Here is a 21,067-nt window from a genome sequence, read left to right on the forward strand (position 1 = left end):
CATATCAGTGCAATACTACCAAATTTGTTTTATTCATTTTCATGAAAATAATTAACTTAAAAAACTGTAAAAATATCAAAGAGGAATATTAACTGATAGCATTCTATTTTTCAGAAACTTTCTAACGTTACTTTGAATATTAAAAAATATAAAACAGAAACAATTACTTGAAAGGGTCTCAGTAGAGATATGAGACATTGTTCATAATAGTTATTAACCCTAAATCTTAAGTGTTACAGAGTTTTTGTATACTTCATTTCTTTTTAAAATGCACCAGTCTCTGAATAGAGTTATTGATCACAAATACTCAGAAAATGGACCTCACAAAGATCCCACCACTTTGAGCTTCCGACCAGCCTCTTTCCTGCTATAAAGTGCTAAGAAGTTCATGTAGCATATAAGCACAACCTTGTAACACTAATTTAAAATATCTTGTCAGAAATAAACCTCTCCCACTTAATGTTTGTATCTTTAGAAATAAGAAATAGATGAATAAATCTGAGGTCTTGAACTTGGAATTTTGAAATATCAAATAATATAAATATACAAGTCTATTTAAATTAAGACAAATAAATTTCCAACCTCTTAGTTAAAAAACTGTTTTAAGCATATTTAAAAAGAGGCAATTCAAGGACTACAGGTAAGCAAAATAGGTGTGGAAGGGTGGAATTGGCATCTCACTATATTTTAAGTATCTTGGTCTCAACAAATTCCTAAATTAGTTTTTAATGGTTACAGAATAGTAAGTTCCTCTATAACTTCATCTTAACCAAAGGAACTTTAAATATAGTTAAACAACTTTAACCTAGAACAGTCATCCAGACAAGTTTTCATCTTTTTTTTTTTTAAATTTCATAAAAGTATACCTTTCTGTTGAAGCTAAAAGACAAACTCCCAAAATGACTTGACTAGCACCATAAGCTCTTACTTTCTCCATCTAGAGAGCCCTCTACCCTTTACTGACACCCTCTGGTCCTGATCACTAAGTCAGTTTTGATATTAAACCACACTCCAACCTGTTCCCTGGAGGTAGTGAAGATTTCCTAAACTGTTAAATAAAAAAGATATATAAAGAATTATATATTAACCAGACTTCGTCCATTTTTAATAGTGTCACTTAACTGGACACATAAGATTAAACATTCACAAGAAACTAGCTTCAATTATTTTTCAAATAAACATAGCCCATGTCTACATTCAAGGTGTGATTTTAGCTTATCTTCCTAACTAACTAAAGATTTCAGACCACCTAATGTTTGAAGTATTACTCACTTTGGGAAACACTAAGGTATTTTAGGAATTCATTTAAAAATCACACAACTGTAGCTTCTCAGATCTATTTTCAAATGCATCCTCCTATGCTTGTGCCTCACAACTTACAAGCAAAATCTGGCATTCAGTTCATCTATTGAGGTCATGTTCTTTTCTCTAAACTTTGAGAACTCAAACTATCTATGCAGCTGTGTATGGAATCAAAGAGAACTTAAAAATGACTTGCTTTTCTTCCTCATTTTTTAGTTTTCAGATATTTTAAATAAGAACAATTTTAAAATGCCACCAATCTTTGCACAAAACATTGGCACTTATATTGTAACAAACATTTTATTGATTTTCTATTTTCAAATACACTTTAATACCATCTCACCACACTCCAGTTACCTTTCAAATTCTATTTTATTTTTTATATCTCATTTCCTTTTTGTAACTGAATTTTTGGCTTTGTTTTTTTCACTAACTTAGATGGTCTTAGTAACATCTTTTACTTTTTTATTCATTTGTTTCATGTGATATATTGTTACATAGTTATATTGTTTTTTCCACTTGAATCAAAGGAACATATACCTGTCAAGTATGAGATTCAATATACTACTCCACAGGAAACTTATAATAATCTGAATATGAAGTATGAAAATATGTAAAGAAACATTTGTGAGTGCCTTAAAATTCATTACAGGTACTTTGAAAAAAATAATGACCTAATCATTACTAATTCTTTTATGTTTAGAGTCACAATATTAATCATGATGAACTCTTTAAGTTTGCTGTGATAGTCCTGTTATTTCTGCAGTCTTGTTATAGTTCATCAGTACATAAAAATACCTCTATTGATTTTAAAATCTGACCCACTATTTGTGTGCAGTTTTCAATGCTAGTATTCTAATGAACATTTATTTCTTTCATCATATTTCCAGTTAAAATAGAGAATCAAAATAGAAGTATGCCATATTGAAATGACTTTATCTTTTAAATTAACAGAAAAAGCAGACGAACTGAACACAGGTTGAGGCAATTCACAAACAGTTAAAAGGTTTTCTTTTTCTTCCAAACCTGTGCTTTCATTACCACATTGATTATAGTTTTCATGACAGAAGTTAAGAAATTTAAAAATAAAATAATTCTCAAACATTTAGTGAATTCTTGTATTTTCAAAATAAGGTTAATTTAGAAACTGAAAATTTTTGAGGTTGTCAGTGTTATTCTTAACTTACTGTTTTTTATGTTCATATATATGCAAATTAATGTTCTCTCCAATTTTTTCAATAAAAAACTCAGTAAGGAGTTTTGAGTATATGTCTGAGCATATTTTTATATTCATTTAAAAAAATTTATCACCTTCCTACACAACACTGGAAAACACCTTAGCATAATGCAAGATACTTGTTTGTTCAGTCTCTCAAACTTTGTAGAACTCCACTTACAGAGCATCTCTATTGAATTTTAACAAGTTATCGCACTGCCAGATGTCCAGTGATCTAGGCTCTATTCTCACAAACACAATGCTCAGTCAGAAGACACACATTCAGTACCTGAGAACGACAGCCTATTTTCTGAACATTTAGTTTCTCTTGCAGACAATTTCCTACCCTCTCCTGACATCTGTCACCTTCCAGTTCAGTTGCAGGAACTGTTTACTCGCATTCTGAATGACATTACGAGGTACACAAATACATTATGTTTAGCGTTGCTTCAACTTTTCTGACCTAAAACCCCAGCAGAGAAAAAGAGCACGTTTGACTTCAAAGAAGAAGAAGAAGGTTGGGGGGTGGGGGCGGGAGGAAGAGCAGCTTTATGTGACAGTTTTTAAATTCTGGCAACACGGCAAGAAAGGATGGCTTTGCAGAAGCGAGCGTGTCACAAACTGTCAGCGCCTGGGAAGCCAAGTGCACAATCGCAGACAGCAGTCACCAGCGAAGGAATGTCAGCCACTTACCAAGGAGACGCCAGGCTCCTCCGTCCTTCCTCCGCGCCTCTCAATTCCCGTCTGCCATCCTCCTGCCCGTCGGCACAGCTCAGACAAGAGCCCAGGCTCAGGTGCACCCCAGCCTGTGGCAGGAGACCAACTGCGGAGTTTCGAGTCCTTCACAGAGAATCCCTCAGCTCGCCCGGCCGCTCCCTGAGGAGGGGACGCAGGTAACGCATCCTTCCCGCGCGGCGCTCCCACGGCACTTCGGCGGCCGCCTCCTGGCCGACACGCTCCCCCGCTCGGTAGTTGGTTAAATCGGGGGGCCAGAGCGGCGCCTCCCCCAGCAGGCGCGTCCGGAGCCCGGGCGTCGCGGCCAATGCGTCCGCGCGGCTCGCGCGCGGCGCCTCTGACTGGCTGTGCGGCCCCGCGCGGCCCGCGCCTGCCCCGCCCCCCGCGCTGCCGCCGCCCGCGTCTCTCGCCGCCGGCTTCAGTCGGCGCGTCCCCTGGCGAGCAGGTCCCCTCGCCCCTGGAAGAGATTTCTCTGGGTCTCAGCGTCTCACTCGCTAGCCGCTATTTCCCCCGCGGCCCAACTCCGGACCCCGCCGCAACCTGCGCGAATTTCAGTCAGAGATTCCAGCGCGGCCGCGGCGGAGCGCTTGGGGCCCCTAAGCTGAGTTCCTGCGCCTCGCGCCGGCCGCCGGCCTTATCCCTTCTCCCTGGGTTCTCCGAGCCCAGGCGCCTTTCCCTCGCGAGGCGGCACCGGCTGCTGCCTTCCCTGAGGCGGGCTCCTGAGTGGACTTTCCCACTTCGGAGAATCCCCTCAGGTCCTGCCTGGGAAGCGCTTCTCTTTGTTTCTACACTTGTGAGTTTTATCTCTGGGCTCTTAGACGCTCTTGTGTTTGTGTCTCCCTGATTCCCCGCCGTCCCCGGCTCACTTCGAAATAAACTGAAGACCGAGTGGGTTTAGTCTCAGACAGCAGCCCCCTTTCCTTTCGGAATTCGGAATTTTTCCTTTCCCGATGGATGTAATCGGAAACAACACAGGTAGTAAATCCACAGTGTGGCAGCTTTAGTGCCATTGTTCAGCCAGTCCCCCCTCCTACTTTTCCTGAGTCCTTCTCGAATTCTCTCACTTTTCCTGAGTCTTTCTCGAATTCTCTCCCTTCGTTGGATGCAATTGTTGATTAAATTACGCTACATGTCTTTAGCAACCTATTTCCATAGATGGCGGGGTTAGCGCCTGTCTGTAATCAGACGGCATTCCCACCCACTGTTGGCTGTTTCTGCCTGTGGGTCTCTGGAACTGGGAGCGAGCCTCAGGCAGCCCCTGCTGCCGGCCGGCGGCCGCCTCTCTCGTGATGATGAGTCCACCCTCACCCTCACGGAGCCTGTTTCTCCTGCTCACTTAATCCCCTGATGGGGTCTGACGGCTCTAATTGGCGAGGCGAGTTCAGTGTGTCTTGCAGTCTGTAGCTGGAAGCCTTCCTGCCACTAGCTCTGTGTTCTCTATTTTGCAGCTTTTCTGGTAATTAAAATTAGTCTTTTTCCTGTTTCTTGGCTGCTTCTCATTCATCCACACATGTTGTACAAACAGCCAGTCTCTGCTTTTTATGGCTACCCTCAGGATCTGGGCTGATTTCTTGTTCCATAGCGAAGACAAATGTGTGTGTTCACATTTAATGCTTCTCTACCCTTCCATACTTTTTTTATTTTCTTTTCCCCACTTTCCAGTAATTAGGTTATTTTCTTTATGTGTTAACCGAGAGATTGTTGCCGAGATTCGACTTCTCTGGGCTTTTTCTCTGCTTCGCTGGCTCCACTCTGGAGTCAGGCTGTTGGTTCAGGGAGAGAATCACCAGGACTTTTATAACCTCTTTAAATATATTACAAAATAGATCCAAAGTCTAAAGGCTTAAAGCATTTTCTTTTATTGTGCAGTGGGGTTTTGTCTTTAAGTGTTTATTATAATTGAGCACATCCAGCCTTAATGGGGGGTACAGAGGTTGAGCTTGTTTATAGTTTGCTCCACTTTCTAGAACACCTTTATATTACATGTGATTTTATAATTTGGCGTTTGAGTCATTATCTCATGTATTACATGTATTTTCTTTCAACTAGTGTTGTTTCAGAAAGGATTTAAAATGGCTTACAGGAATTTTTTCAACTAAAAAATTAATCAAAAATGTAGGTCAGTCACATCAAGACATAGGGTAAAGTGGTAATAGTAGGAGAGATATGAAGTCAGGAATGAGGTTTCAAGAGAAAAATCCGTTTACATTTTGTTAGAAATGGCCCTCTCAGTGTACCATGAAAATAGTAGCCAATGTAAACAAGGAAACACTACCAGTCACATGATTCATGGCACCTCCTACAATTAACATGAATAAGGAAATTTATGTTTCAAATAATGTGGATGGATTAAATCATTTTTCCTTTTTTAATAAAGGCTTATATATAAAGATATATTTTGACTTTTATAAAGGAAGTGATATTGTAAGAATGGGCCAGAAATATTTGTAACAAGATGACATAATGGGACTTTGAAGGGTATCTGATAATTTAGAGAGGAAGGAAGGAAAGGATGAACCTCGTTAATTTCTATTATTTCAAATTTAGACTGTTAGCTTCAAGTCTTAATTTAAGGGTCACTGGGCTATATGGACACATTTCAGCAAGATTTCAGGATAGATGACTTTATATTGTTCCATTTTATGGTATTTTATGTTAATACTATATATTATATATTAACATCCTCTCGTGTGTTATATGTGGCAATATGACTCTTTTTTTACTTCAACATCTTCCTGAAATTTTGAGAATTTTGATGTGATGGACTATATCTTTGTGCTGCATATTTGAAAAGTATGAGAAGTAAGTATTTAGATCATATTCACCTTGGTATCCTATTACATCCACAGGGTTCAGGAATATGCAGTTCAACGTTTGAAATTAGAAAAAACAACTGCAGAAAGTAAGAAACTAAAAAAAAAAAAATTTCCTTGTAGGTCTGCCAAGAGGAAACTAACTCCCCTGTTTTCCCAATTTTCTCACATGCATCAAACTAAGATTTTCTATTATTCTCATGTGAAAATGGGATTTTAAAATACTGTCCTCACTTACAATTGTAATTAAAAACATGAGTATTACTCATTACCTCTTATAAAATCCTAGTTCAGAATGAAAGTGACTTTAAAAAAAAAATTACTAGTTCATAGTCTACCGTAGTAGCATTTGAACATTAAATCAATTAAAATATCATTTGTAAGTGAGTTAAGTGGTTTAGTGAGTCATTTTCTCCATACTCTGGTTAGGGTACCTGGACCTAGCTGTCATGTTGCTTATCTGAGCTTGTTGAGATGGTTATCTTTGTGTAAATGTGTTAATCTCTTTATCTCCTGGTCCCCAGTGGGCAAGTGAGCAGATGCAGAACATCTGGAGCAGCTGAGTTGCCTCTGAGCTTTTGTCTTATTTTTGTTACAGATTTTTTCTTTAAACTGTACCCTCTTTTTTTTCCCCTCTCCTTTCATATGACTCAAATAAGCTTCTAGATTCTTGTTAGTAGACCATAACTCCAATTATATCCCAATAAACGTACCATAAAACACAGGGAAACCCAGAGCAATACTCAAATCAAGTTTAGTCCTTTTTCTTGGATTACCTTCTTTGCTTAATAAAGCCACTTTCAGCATTTGCATATCATATTATGTTTTGATGTTTCAGTCCTCTATACTTTATGTTAAAAAGAATAACAAGTGTGAAAATACTTACAAACAAAATTAAAGATGTTAAAATCTTGCATTGCCCATATACACTAGTGTTCCCTATAAGTGTAAATAAAACATGAAGATCTAAAAGTAAGCTTTCACTTGAACTGGACAACTTATGATGATTTTGATTTTATTTTAGGTTTCTTAGAACATCAGTTTTACTACTTACATCACAGCTGTTTTGTGAAAGCAGAAATAAACATATCCTAATCAGACTTGGAAAATATACTGACTTAATTAATTTAACAGCTGTTTCAGTTACCAGCACTAAAGAACATAGACTATTTTGTAGATGTCTTGATAATGTCTGCAACTGCATCCATTAAGTGGTGTGTGAGAGAGAGAGCTCTATTTGGCTGTTTTGGTGCTCATAGTGCAAGCCTATGCTCACAGAAGCTGTGGACATAACTGACTTCTAAGAGATTCTTGTCCTCACCCTCTGCAACATCTTTGTCTAGCAAAAAAGTTCTTCCTTAGAAAAGAACAGAAAACATTGGAAGTTAAACAAATAATTTAGAAAACAGAAGTAAAACTTTAAATCTTAAAAATTTAAAAATAAAGTTTAGTATTAGTTTACATACAGTATCTTTCTTTAGATAAGGACTTCCATTTTTTCTTAGATAAGTCTTCAGTACAAGAATGACTATTTTAATACATTCATAGATGTCTAACTTCCATTCCATATAGCATTGCATTACCAAGATCTTCTTATATGAAGAAAGAAGTAGGATCAATTTGAACTAGGATCTATTTGTTTATAAGCTCTTGTCTCTGTTTACACACCAATCTTCCCAATCTGAGATAAAAATTTCTAATGGCTTCTTATATTCTAAATGACTTTAAAGGATTTTCTTATTCGTACTGCACCTTGATTATTTCCCATCTCTTTCCTATTTTCCATCACTTTCCTATCTCTCGGGTGCATTAACTTGACATTTTTTGACATTTTGCACCAAATGAGAATTATCTTCCTTAAATACCCATCTTTCTTCAAGATGGGTATTTGCTTGTTTTATACCTGGACTCACAGCTTTCTTTTATCAAATTTGTATAATCCGGTTTAAGCATTGTATATAGGTCTTTATTTATTTATTTATTTATTTTTAATTTTTACTTTACAATTCTGTATTGGTTTTGGCATAGATTGACATGAATCCACCACAGGTGTACATTTTGAGAAGGAAATGACAGCCCACTCCAGTATTCTTGCCTGGAGAATGCCATGGACAGAGGAGCCTGGCAGGCTATAGTCCATGCTGTCGAAGGAATCGGACACAACTTAGCGACTCAACTACCACCACCAGAGGTCTTTCTGTATAGAACTAGACTGTATGCTTCCTGTGGGCCAGGAACTAAATTTCCCCCACACTCTGATGAAACTTGTCTTAAAACATTTTTATTGGTTGGGTAGTGTCCATATAGGAAGCCTCATTAGTTTGTCAAGATTCTCTCCAACAGCCTGCATTTTCAAGCAGGAGCAGAACATTTTCACCGCCTACATTTCTGTTCACCAGTAAGCCTGTAGATAGCAATTGTTACCACTAGATGGCAATCGTGTTCTAATTAGGAATGCCAGTCGCTATCCTAGGGATTTTCGGAATTTTTAGGGAACTCAGAGTAACCCCCAAACTAGTAATTGAGACTATAAGAAGAGTTATATATATACTTTAACATACAACATCTAATAAAAACATCAACAAGTTGCAAAGTGTCAAAATTTTAATAGCTGATCTTGCGCTTCAGAGCTATTAACATTTGTTGAGAGCAAACTAGACATTTGAGGCTTCCTTTGTAGCTCTCAGTTGGTAAAGAATCTGCCTACAATGCAGGGGACCCAGGTTCGATTCCTGGGTTGGGAAGATTCCCTGGAGAAGGAAATGACAATCCACTCCAGTATTCTTGCCTGGAGAATCCCATGGACAGAGGAGCCTGGTGGGCCACAGTCCATGGGGTCACAAGAGTCGGACGTGACTCCACCACCACCAACTATACACAAGGCATTGAAACAGGTATGCTTTAGGTGAACTGTCCATTTTATTCTAGTAGTCTAGCTGAGAAGGCAATGGCAACCCACTCCAGTACTCTTGCCTGGAAAATTTCATGGGCGGAGGAGCCTGGTAGGCTGCAGGCCATGGGGTCGCACAGAGTCTGACACGACTGAGCGACTTCACTTTCACTTTTCACTTTCATGCATTGGAGAAGGTAACCACTCCAGTGTTCTTGCCTGGAGAATCCCAGGGACGGGAAGCCTAATGGGCTGCCGTCTATGGGGTCGCACAGAGTCGGACACGACTAAAGCAACTTAGCAGCAGCAGCAGCAGTCTAGCTGAAACTCAAGCTCAAATGGCCTGCCTCCACCATGTGTTTTTAACCGGTTCACTAACCCAAAACCTATTTTGATTAATCAAATCACCACTAACAAGTACCAGATCCAAAGAACAGACCTGATGTACAGAAAATGCAATAAATGGAAAATAATTTTAGTACAAGTGCCTAACAAGATTAATGCCATACTAAACATACTGGTTGGCAGTTTATAGCATTTTTGTTTATTCTCAGAGACATGATTCATTCAAGTGACATGTATTAGGAACTTACATGAAGTGAGGTTTTAGTGAAACTTCCATGTCAACACTTCAAAAAGTGAATAACTGTAGATTCTCTCATTCTAGTGTTTTGCCTCGATAATAATACTTAATTCAAAATGCTAATTGGCACAAGACAGTCCACAGTTATGGAGGAAAATACAGTTTTCACAACATGTACTGTTTGTTTAGAAGAGATTACATTTTGGTGATCCAAATGTATTTATTTGTCATCAATTCTATTTATATCTGGTTTGTGCTCTTTGTAAATTTAAAAAAAAAAAAGTAGTTTCCTGTCACCATGTCAGTTTCAGCCTAGCACCCAGAAATTGGGCTGTGTTCTTTCTGACTCACCACCAGACTTCACTCAAGGTAACTGATAACAATGAAGGGATTAGGACTCCACTGGCAATTGTTTCCTTAATGGAGAAGGCTCTCTCTGGAAATTTTCTGTGGCTTTGCTGCTGACAATGGTAAAAACTTGCTTTGTGTCTGTGAAATTTTGAGATATAATTTATAAACTATGCAAGTACAGACACAAAACCATTATTTTGTGCTTAAATAGCATCTTTCTTGTAAGGATACCAGACCCATTTAATACAGCAACAAAATTAATCAATATAGTATAGCTCCATGACACGGCTTTTATACACCTCTCATTATTTCCTGTGCCACATCATTTGTGAATGTACACAAACTTTATACGAAGGGAGAGAATAATACACTGTGAACTTGCTTTCAGTTGCAGTTGGTGAAGAGACATTCCTGAGATGAAAATACATCACTTCAGGTATCCAAGTACAATATAATGGAATTTTTTCATCCAGCATTAACCAGTACTTAATTATTAGCTGGCCAAGGTTGGCAGTCTTATAGTGAAGAGAAAGGAATCTCTGATGGATAGTCCCATGGAAAACCAGAAGGCTGAACAAGGTGGCATCATGTCAGCTCAGGCTTCTGCTAATGAGAGAGGAGATGGTGATAAGAACCCAGCAGAAGAAGAAATTATATCAAAACTCAGTGGAAAACAATATGAGACAAGAAAAAATTCACAATATTTGCTGGAAAATGACAGCAGTGGGTGTTCTGCACTCATAGTGAACCGTTAGGACAATGCCACCAACAGTGACAGGCCCTGAAGGGTAACAGTATATTTGTTTTACAGTGGAAATCAGCACACTTAATGTGTAATGGTCTATATTATTGGTGATAACTGCATGTTTGACCAGGAGAATTTTGAAAACTTTTAATAGAATAGCCATTAAACAGTTTTAAGTCATTTAACAATTTAATGTTGAATTCTCAGAGCAATGCGGGTGTTAGCAAAAATCACATTCTCAACTATAAACCTTTTTAATATCTAATATACTTACCAATTAAAATTAACAATAGACAAGAAGAGTGTTCCAAGTGTTTTTCATGTAAGTAAATACTTATTTCTTGTTTTCTATCTCAGCATTTTTTTTTTTATTACTTAATAGTCTTGTATTTATGAAAAGAGTTCTGAAATGGATTTTTATTTGTAAGATCCCTAATTTGAATTTCTTTTTGCCACTGATACTTGGATAGCTGTTTTGTGAAGTAAGCCAGAAAGAAAAACACCAATACAGTATACTAATCATATATATGGAATTTAGAAAGATGGTAACGATAACCCAGTATGCAAGACAGCAAAAGAGACACAGATGTATAGAACTGTTTTGCACTCTGTGGGGGAGGGAGAGGGTGGGATGATTTGGAAGAATGGCATTGAAACATGTATAATATCATATATGAAACAAATTGCCAGTCCAGGTTCGATGCGTGATACTGGATGCTTGGGGCTGGTGCACTGGGACTTCCCAGAGGAATGGTATGGGGAGGGAGGAGGGAGGTGGGTTCAAGCTGGGGAACACATGTATACCTGTGGCAGATTCATGTTGATGTGTGGCAAAATCAATACAATATTGTAAAGTAATTAACCTCCAATTAAAATAAATAAATTTATATTAAAAAATAAAAACTAAATTTATTTTCTTCATTTGATAGATTAATTTGATAATTATTATAAATTGTCTCTTTTTTAATTGACGCATACCTTTACAAATGTTTCTAATACTGATTATGTTACACTGTGTCATATACCATGGTACACCATCGTGACACTTAAGGAGTTTATACAATAACATGTAAATGCAAAGTCCAAAGTACCTATAGAAGAGATATTCTCAGTATTCTGTAGAATGACATGGGAGAACACCGCTCTGTGCGTTGAAGAAAGTTCTTCACCAAGGACATGTGAATTGGCTTAGAATGAATAGAAGAATTGACTCAAAATGACTAAAAATACCTAATCGGCCTCGAGATCTATATCCACTTCTACATCTATACATCTATCTGTGAGTTTGTGCTAAGCTGCTTCAGTCATGTCCAACTCTTTGTGACCCTGTGGACTGTAGCCCACCAGGTTCCTTTGTCCATAGGATTCTCCAGGCAAGAATACTGGACTGGGTTGCCATGCCCTCCTCCAGGAAATCTTCCTGACCCAGGAATTGGACCCATATCTCCTGTGGAATCTTTACTACTGAGCCACTGGGGAAGCACCTATACATCCATATCTATGCTTATATCTATATCAGTTCAGTCGTCCAGTTATGTCTGACTTTGCAACCCCATGGACTACAGCACGCCAGACCTCCCTGTCCATCACCAACCCCTGGAACTTACTCAAACTTATGTCCATTGAATCAGTGATGCCTTCCAACCATCTCATCCTCTGTTGTCCCTTTCTCCTCCTGCCTTCAATCTTTCCCAGCATCAGGGTCTTTCCAAATACATCAGTTCTTCGCATCACGTGGCCAAAGTATTGGAGTTTCAGCTTCAGCATCAGTCCTTCGGAATGAATATTCAGGACTGATTTCCTTTAGGATGAACTGGTTTGATCTTCTTGCTGTCCAAGGGATTCTCAAGAGTCTCCTCCCACAGCACAATTCAAAAGCATCAATTCTTCGGCACTCAGCTTTCTTCATAGTCCAACATTCATGTCTATATAAGACTACTGGAAAAACCATAGCTTTGACTAGGCAGACCTTTGTTGGCAAAGTAATGTCTCTGCTATTTAATATGCTGTCTAGGTTGGTAATAACTTTTCTTCCAAGGAGCAAGCATCATTTAATTTCATGTCTGCAGTCACCATCTTCAGTGATTTTGGAGCCCAAAAAATAGTTTGTTACTGTTTCCACTGATTCCCCATGCATTTGCCATCAAGTGATGGGAGTGGATGCCATGATCTTAGTTTTCTGAATGTTGAGCTTTAAGTCAACTTTTTCACTCTCCTCTTTCACTTTCATCAAGAGGCTTTTTACTTCTGCTTCACTTTCTGCCATTAGTGGCGTGTCATCTGCATATCTGAGGTTATTGGTATTTCTCCCAGCAATCTTGAGTGTTTCTCATGATGTACTCTGCATAGAAGTTAAATAAGCAGGGTGACAATATACAGCCTTGACATACTGCTTTCCCTATTTAGAACCAGTCTGTTGTTCCATGTCCAGTTCTAACTGTTGCTTCCTGATCTGCATACAGATTTCTCAAGAGGCAGGCCAGGTGGTCTGGTATTCCCATCTCTTTAAGAATTTTCCACAGTTTGTTTTGATCCACACAGTCAAAGGCTTTGGCATAGTCAATAATGCAGAAGTAAATGTTTTTCTAGAACTTTCTTGCTTTTTTGATGATCCAGTAGATGTTGGCAATTTGATCTCTGGTTCCTCTGCCTTTTCTAAAACCAGCTTGAATATCTGGAAGGTCACGGTTCATGTACTGTTGAAGCCTGGCTTGGAGGATTTTGAGCATTACTTTACTAGCGTGTGAGATGAGTGCAGTTGTGCATTGTTTGACATTGCCTTTCTTTGGGATTCCCTGGTGGCTCAGAGGGTAAAGCATCTGTCCGCAATAGTAGAGACCCGGGCTTGATTCCCTGGGTGGGAAGATCACCTGGAGGAGGAAATGCAACCCACTCCACTATTCAGGCTACAGTCCATGGGTCGCAAAGTGTTGGAAACGACTGAGTGACTTCACTTTCACTTTTCTCTGGGACTGGAATGAAAACCGACCCTTTCCAGACCTGTGGCCCCTGCTGAGTTTTCCAAATTTGCTGGCATATTTAGTGCAGCACTTTCACAACATCATCTTTTAGAATTTGAAATAGCTCAACTGGAATTCCATCACCTCCACTAGCTTTGTTCCTAGTGATGCTTCCTATGTATGGCCCACTTGATTTCACATTCCAGGGTGTCTGGCTCTAGGTGAGTGATCACACTATCATGATCATCTGGATCAGAAGATCTTTTTTGTATAGTTCTTCTGTGTATTCTTGCCACCCCTTCTTAATATCTTCTGCTTCTGTTAGGTCCATACCTTCTGTCCTTTATTGTGCCCATCTTTTCATGAAATGTTCCTTTAGTATCTCTAATTTTCTTGAAGAGATCTCTAGTCTTTCCCATTCTATTGTTTTGTCTATTTCTTTGCATTGATTACTGAGGAAGGCTTTTTTATCTCTCCTTTATATCCATAGGTATCTAAACTTATACCTATATCAATATCTATGTCTATCCAGCTCTGTGATAGGTGCACAGTGTGCTGTTTCAAATTCATGTGTTCTGTAAAGTTAATGAATATGGGTTGATGCTGGAGCCCCTGGAAAGTACAGAGCCTGAAATGATACTGAAGTAAGTAGCGGCTCCATTGTGAAAAGACTTATACATCATCTTAAGGAAATGGAATCATTGTGTAGTTGTAATCAAAAGGAGGTAATTCTGTAGATGAATAGCCTTGAAGCAAAGAAATCAGTTAGGGAGCTGTTGTAACATTTGTAGCCATAGATCATAAAAGAAAAAACTAAAAATGTGACAGGGCATTGGATTCCAGAGACTTTTAGTATGAACAATCAAGAGGACTTGTGTAGTAGTTGGGCATGCAGGCTGGTAACCTGGAAGAGTGACTGAGCATTAGCTCTGTTCTTCTTGGACAGCAGACCTAAGTACACCATGGTGAACAAAACAAACAAGAAACAAACTCTGCCCTCTCAGATGTTATATTTCAATGAAAGATGTAGATAAGTAAATAAGACACTACATGGAACCCCCTGGGCAAAGTGGAACAGTGGGAAAACTCTTGTTGCTCAAAAATAGTGGGCTTAGCTGAGATGCATTCTTTAGGGGAAAAATATTGAGTTCAACTTTGGAGACACTAATATGGATTCAATTGTGCAGCTCTGAAGGAAGTGGACCAGGTACAATTGAGTGCCTGTGTTTAAGGTGATAGATCTTGATTTGAAAGTCAGTTAGTATAGTTTAGCTGATGCATCAAATAAGAGGGTTTATATCTCAAGAATGATATCTTAAGAAGAGGTCAAGGACAAAGATGGAAACTTGGAGAACACCATATTTTAGGGAAACTTCCCTGGTGGCTCAGATGGTAAAGCATCTGCATGTAATGCAGGAGATCTGGGTTCAATCCCTGGGTCAGGAAGATCCCCTGGAGAAGGAAATGGCAACCCACTCCAGTACTCTTGCATGGGAAATCCCATGGATGGAGGAGCCTAGTAGGCTACAGTCCATGTGGTTGCAAAGGTTCAGGCACGAAAGAGGTCAGGGACAAAGATGAAAACTTGGAGAACACCATGTTTTAGAGACATAGAGAAATAAGAACTAAAACTGGACACTGAAGAGGCAATATCATGTATGTAGGAGAATCACTTAAAAGGATGTCAAATAAGCCAAAGCTGGAAAGAACTTTAAGAAATAGGGCCATTCATGGATGCATCAAGTTCAAAGAAATAAGAATGAAAAACCAGTTTTTGGTTTGGCTTCAATGAAGTTGGAAATCTACACAGGTGTGTTGCAGTTATTAAAAAAAAATACTTCAGAAGCAATGGAGAACATGAACGGATCATCCAAATTTTGACATAGTTGTTTTAATGAAGTAGATCATAGAGAAAGATTTTGGGGGGGGGGGAGTTCCACCTGGTAAAACTCTTTATTTGTCTGAATTTCACTTGAGATCAATTGTACATATATATATTTGAAAGATTTTTGTCTCTGAAGAGATGTTTTTCAAACATAGCATCTTACTTTTTTTCTATCTTTATCTTTGTTGTTGTTACAAGGAAGATTGTATTTTAGGAATTCAATTTCTGGTGCCTAATCCATACATAAGATGGATATAGATATTTTGTTTATCAAAATATTGTATATGAGCTTCTCTGATGTGCCAGACTGTAAAGAATCTGCCTACAGTGCTGGAGACCCTAGTTTGACCCATGGGTCGGAAAGATCCCCTGGGTAAGAAAAATAGCAATCCACTCCAGAATTCTTGCCTGAGAAATCCCATGGACAGCTGAGCCTGACAGACTACAATCCATGGGGTTTCAAAGAGTTGAGTACAACAGACTGACTAACACACACATATAAATATATAACATTTTATTCTGACAATTTAAAAATGACTTGTTCTTAAAGCAAAAAGCACACTATAACACAGAGCCCTTACTACAGGATGTGTATCAGCTTATAACAACACGACACTTGCCAATTCCCAATTGAGGGAAGCCAAGCAGCTTGAATGTTTACAGAATAAATTAAAGTCACAGGAAAATTTACTCATTTAATTTGGTCCCAATTAGAGTGATTCTCCTCGAATAAAATCTGCTAAGATTAGTCATACCTAACATCTTTATGTCTTCATTAATAACACAAATGAACATAACTAAAGTGCACTGTTATGGTCTTAATTGTAAAACACTGTCTGTTATAAATACATTGTCACAAATGATGAGTCATATATAATAAAATCTTAAAACTCAAGTCACTGCTGCTAGATGCGACTGTGACACCATATATGATTTCATTCTAACAAATAAAAAGGAAAAAAGAGTCCTCCATGCAATTTATACTATTGTTTAGAAATTATTTACTAAAACTGAAATAATAAAATACCAACCAAAAAGAAATTATACCTCAGGTTGATTTAGGAACTTACAGAGCAAATTAAAATATATTTTAGCTGTTTTCAGATAAAAAGCCCAAATCAAAAAAGTCTTCTGGGGGTAAATTCTTTCATTCAAAAAAATACATAAATAAATAATTCTTTTCTGAAAACAAAGAATGTATCTCTAAACCAACTGATGGACTGGCATGATTCTTAACTATTATAATGAGAATGCAAAGTTATTTTTACAACTTTTTTACAACTTCTTACAAGTTTAATTTGGCATATGCATATTTTTAATTCTCTTGAATTTTCTGCAGATGAATGTTTAAATTTGTTCTTCCAAAATTATTTGTTTAACATATAAAAAACTGAGCAGAATGTTTTTTTATTTTGTTTTATGCTTGTAGATATGAATTTTAATTAACTCAGAAACAGGTGATAAGACTAGTAGCATATAGAATGTATGTAGTTAATAGAAGCAGAACTAGAGACAATTAGTGAAATTCGTGTTTTTTTTTCCTACCGAAAAACTGTATCCTAAATACTAATTGTATGTGCCAGCCCAATAACTGCAAATATCACTAATAGCATCATTAAGTAATCTAGCACTACATTTTAAGCACTAAATAGAATTACTGATTTGGTATTACATTGGCTATGCCATAGGTACAGTGTCTCTATACCATACTCTTAAAATTACTTAATGACTTCTAAGATTTTTGATTATTGTATGCATTTATTTTAAGTGATAAAGAACTAGAAAGTGTTATGAAATAAAAGCACTGTCCCCTAATGACTCCAAAAATGAAATATAAGAAATGTATTACCTCTGGAGAAAGAGATGGCAACCCTCTCCGGTATTCTTGCCTGGGAAATCCCATGGACAGAGGAGCTTTGCAGGTTACAGTCCTTGGGGTAGCAAACGAGTCCGACACAACTGAGCAACTAAACAACAACAACATGACTTTTTTATCTTAAAGATCTATATATTTTACCTTTCGTACTTTATATTATCCAAAGAGTCTGGCATGAATTTTGTTTTGAGAGTAGAGGCAGTGGACTTCTGATATTTCTTGTAGTTTATTTATTCATATAGAAGAAACAGTGTCTATTTGACATATGATGTATGGAGAACGAATGAATTTGTTTCCTTCTGTTCTGTTTGCAATGTCTTCTTTATTGTCTTCCCGACCTTTCATCAGTCCTTCCTTCTCTTTTTGTTATCTTCAGTTTTTAATTCTTCAGCAAAGATATATATAAAACCCCAAAAGAAAAAACAACAGTAGCCTCTCTATTCTGAAAAATGTATTTATTTTAAAAGCTTTAAGGACCGAGATGGTCAATCTTCCCCCCACTCCACTGGTTTCTTTTTTTTTTTTTTTCTAATTTATTTTTTTTTTTTAGAAGGATAGTTGATTGACAATCTTTATGGTCTAAGAACTGCTTTGCACTCTTAATTAATATGTTAATGTCCCCAAATTTTTGTTGTTGTTATTGACTACATCTGTTGAATTTCATAATTTAAGAAATTAAAATGAGAAACTTGAAAACAGTTATTTATAATACATTTCAAACTAGCAATAATGAATCATTGTTTGCTAGCATAAACATTTTATGAAAATGGCTGTATTTTTCAAAAAAAAATAGTGAAAAGCTTAGCATCATTTTATGTTTATCAAAAGTTAAAAAGTATCTGCCTTAATAGAAGATGGATGGATTCTCATGTCTGCTTCTGCATTTAATCTGTTGCAATAAATGGGATGTAGCTGCTGGAAAACTCCACTCTACACGCATGAGAGAATTAAAGTATAAAAAAAGCAAATACCATGTTAGCCTTGTTGTGAACATAGTTTGATTTCACATACCTCCTAAAAGGGTCATCAACATCCCAGATCCTAGGACCTCCTTTTAGAAATCACTAATGTTGGTTAATGTCAGTTTTATAAATCAGAATGATTTAACTGTGTTAAGATTAAAACATTTATTATTATGTCCATATATTTACACAGATTTGATTCTTTGTATGTATGTGTTAGCCATTCAGTCATGTTTTATTCTTTGCGACCTCATGGACTATAGCCTGCCAGCCTCCTCTGTCCATGGAATTCTCCAGGAAAAATTACTGCCAGACCCAGTGATCGAACCTGGGACTACTGCATTTACAGGCAGATTTTTTACTGTCTGAGCCACCAGGGAAGCCAAAATAGCTAATGTAAATTCACTGTACAGAAAGCATTTAGGACTTCCCTGGTGATTTAGTTGTCAACAATTCACCTGCCAGTGCATGGGACACAGGTTCAATCCCTGGTTCAGGAAAATTCTACCTGCTCTGCTGTGGAGCAACTAAGCCTCTATGTCACAACTAGAGAGTAACCTCAGCTCACCACAACTAGAGAATGCCCACATGCATCAATGAAGATCCAGTGTGGCAAAAAATAATAAAAAAATTTAAAAAATTTAAAAAGAAAGCATTTAGCTACCTAGTTTGTAGGAATACAGGCTTCAGTGGTAACTAGCATTTTCTAAAAGGTACTTTTCTATTCCTTATAAAGCAAATACTTCAGCAGTGTGACACAACATTCCATATAACCAGTAGGAAAACTAACATTACAATTAAGTCTTCTAGGGTTTAGAGGCACACATGCATATGCACATGCATACAAAAATCTAGTAAGTAAAGAAATGTAACCTAAAGGTGCAATTACATTTTAGAAATTTTTGTTCTAAGGCTAAAATGAATTAAGTGAACCCACATAAATTTGAGCTACCCTTAGTCAACTTTGAGCACAATTGTAATTAAATAATCACCAGGCTTGCATAGAAAATTGAAAGGCAGTTTAAGTATTTATGACTCTGAAAAGATTTAAAGGAGCAAACCTCCTCCTAAGATATAGACGTTTTTAATAATGTTTTTACCAGTTCTCTTTCCCATCTCTTTTCCCAAGTCCTCTCTCATCATTTCACAACCCCAGCAGTCACCTCAATAACTCTAATTTTCTAAATACTCTGATTCTCAGATCACATATGTTCCTGTTTTGTTTAGTGAACTGAACTGAACTGAACTGATTTCTTCTTTTTCTATTTTCCATCATCCTTTTAATTTGTCTTCTTACACTAACTCTGCTTCATAATATGACTCAGTATAGAACCCTTGGCTCTGACAGTTCCATTTTCCTTCCTTTCACCAACAATAGGGACAGCAAATACTGAGAGGCTGAGCAAGCAGAAACAAAATTTGTAGTGAGTGGGGTGGATAGGTGGAAGAGCTGTGAATTTTTGTTTGATTTTTGTTCTTGTTAAAGCAAAATAATGAATTACGAAATAAAAAATGAAGGATGGTATTTCAACTTTAGTTTTCCAGTTGCTTCTACTATGCATGAACATTGGAAGGTTTTTTCTTGTTTGTTTGCTTCATTTTTTTCCCTCTGCTTCCTGATATGCCTCCACTTACTGATGCTATGGAAACTAGGAGTGATTCTGAGAGGTGATAGCAATGTTCCCTGATATTACCTACTCAAGCCCTTCCAAGAGTTTTGTTAACCTAGTTTTTTAGTTAAATAGCATCCTCTAACACTGTAGAGTGACCTTTAATTGTATATCATCTAAAACACAATCCAATTCCGTTTTTGGACAAACTAAAAAAAAAAAAAAAAACCCTTTTGAAAGAATGTATCACTTCATCATTCCTTTGGTTATAGGCTCAAACCTGAGCAATTTGTGGAGAACGCATAAGTAAAATGTGGTGAGCTAAATATTTTTAGGTGGAAAGAAATAACAACTTAGAAACATATAAAAAAGCATGAATATATCTCCAAATATTGATGTTGAGAATAAAAGGAACAAAATAACAATTCATATTTAAATGTAATGTTTGTAAATTAAAGCACACACCCTCAACAGCATCCCATATTTGATAATGTTTCATGCATATTTCAGAGCACATTAGGTAAGGAAAATAGGTGCATATGGGGATGGAGAGGTACAGGGAAACAGACCAGAAGAAAAGGAGGAAAACAATACAATAAAAAGAAATTGAATAATGGCAAAATCAATACAGTATTGTAAAGTAAAAAAAAAAAGAAAAAAGAAATGGAATAATAAACAAAATACAGGAAAATACAAAAGGGATAACTTTGAATGAACATATGAATACAGTGTACTAGTATGAGATGAGAAGTAAAAAGGAGTATAAACTCTAAAAGTCAGAAAGGAAACAATAAATACAACATACAAGAAATGTTTTAATCAGTGTTTGTTTTGTCAAAGTTCATCCTAGTATTTCCAAATTTGATTTTTTACCTTACTTCTTTATTTTACTGAAATTTAGGTTTTGAACTTCATTGTTTCCATATATATACATCTTTCTTATGTGAATATTCAGGTCCCTTGTACCTGTATCTGAATTCCCCAATTACCTGTGCTTTCTAAAACAACAATTAAATTAAAATGCAAAAGCTAGCCAGTGAAGACTCTGGTGTCCTGAGCACTGCTACTGCTAAAGTCTCCTTTTGACTGCACAGGATCCAGTCAAAGCATGTGGGCCTGCATGCTTCCCATGCCAAAGC

At 37.2% G+C, this 21,067-nt stretch overlaps 1 pseudogene; it reads right to left on the bottom strand.

Annotated features, from left to right (window-relative positions):
* Positions 1-4,153: 4,153 nt before the first annotated feature.
* LOC120860658 overlaps positions 4,154-21,067 on the bottom strand; it is a 95,197-nt pseudogene continuing 78,283 nt past the window's right edge.

Source organism: Oryx dammah, unplaced genomic scaffold (assembly GCF_014754425.2).
Source record: "Oryx dammah isolate SB20612 unplaced genomic scaffold, SCBI_Odam_1.1 HiC_scaffold_11151, whole genome shotgun sequence".
NCBI lineage: Eukaryota > Metazoa > Chordata > Mammalia > Artiodactyla > Bovidae > Oryx > Oryx dammah.